Genomic DNA, 1411 nt, shown 5'->3' with positions numbered 1-1411 from the left:
AATGGAAAGTTCTGACATTTTAATGCAGATTTGAACCATTTGTTTGTTTTATACTTTAATAATAATAATAATACATTTTATTTATCAGGCGCCTTTCATGTAACTAAAGGTCACCGAACCGGGATAAAATTCACAATTATAAAAATATAAAAACAGTTGTGTTAAGTTAAGCTTAAAAGTTTAAAAAGACATATGCATTGCAGTCATGAAGAGTAGGCCAGTCTGAAAAGATGAGTTTTGAGGCTGGAAATGAAGAGAGGGAGTGAGTCTATAGTCCTGAGGCCAGGTGGGAGGAAGTTCCAGAGTTGTGGGGCAAAACGACTGAATGCCCTGCTCCCCTGGTGACAAGGCGGGCGGTGGGGATGACAAGTTAGAGAGAGGACAAGGACCTGAGGGAGCGGACGGGAGTGGCGACTTGGAGTAGGTCAGAGAGATATGGCAGAGCGAGGTTATGGATGGTTTTGTGGGTTAGGAGAAGGATTTTGTAAGTGATCCGGTAGGTGATGGGTAGCCTGTGAAGACGCTTGTGTATGGGTGTGAAATGGTGAAAAGAAGGAGTCTGTGTTATGACGCGGGCAGCAGAGTTCTAGACCAGCTGGAGTTTCCGGAGAGTTTGTTGTGAAAGTCCTTACAGAAGAGAGTTACAATAGTCCAGGCGAGACGTGACGAGGCTGTGAACCAGTACGGCGGTGGAATGAGGGCTGAGGGAAGGGCGAAGATAGCAGATGTTCCAGAGGTGGAGGGAGGCAGTCCCAGTGATATTGTTGAGGTGGGAAGTGTTGGAAAGAGTGCTGTCCAGGATGACACCCAGGTTTTTAACTTGGGGGGGGGGGGTTGTCCAGAGGGATGACGCAATTATTTATTTTACTGAGAGTGGACTTGGTGCCTACCAGTAAAAGTTCTGTTTAGTTTGAGGAAATTAGAGGTGAACCAGGATTTTATTGAGAGAAGGCAGCTGGTAAGGAAGGCAGAGTCTGGTTTGCTGGAAATGTATAGCTGGGTGTCATCTGCGTAGCAGTGAAAATTTATTTGATGTTGACAGAAGATTTGTCCAAGGGGAACAAGGTAGATGCAAAACAGCAGAGGTCCGAGGACAGAGCCCTGGGGCACGCCTATGGTGACGGCAACTGTAGGGGAGGTGAATGACTTTAGTTCAACAGTCTGCGTACAGCCAGAAAGATAGGAGTGGAACCAGTTAAGAGGAGTATTGGGGAGGATGGGGTGAGAAATGGTGTCGAAGACCGAACTTTGGTCTAACAGGAGAAGAATGGAGGGTGAGCCAGAATCATCAGCCAAGACAATCAGAGCAGCCACTGGCCGACAGTATAGTTCAGGGGTATTCAAATCCAGGCCTCGAGGGCCGGTGTCCTACATGTTTTCCAACCAACCTTCCATTGAAGCTCCTTATTGG

Source organism: Oryzias melastigma, unplaced genomic scaffold, assembly GCF_002922805.2.
Source record: "Oryzias melastigma strain HK-1 unplaced genomic scaffold, ASM292280v2 sc00370, whole genome shotgun sequence".
Lineage (NCBI taxonomy): Eukaryota > Metazoa > Chordata > Actinopteri > Beloniformes > Adrianichthyidae > Oryzias > Oryzias melastigma.
The sequence above is the reverse complement of the archived record's forward strand: the minus strand, read 5'-3'. Positions refer to the sequence as shown.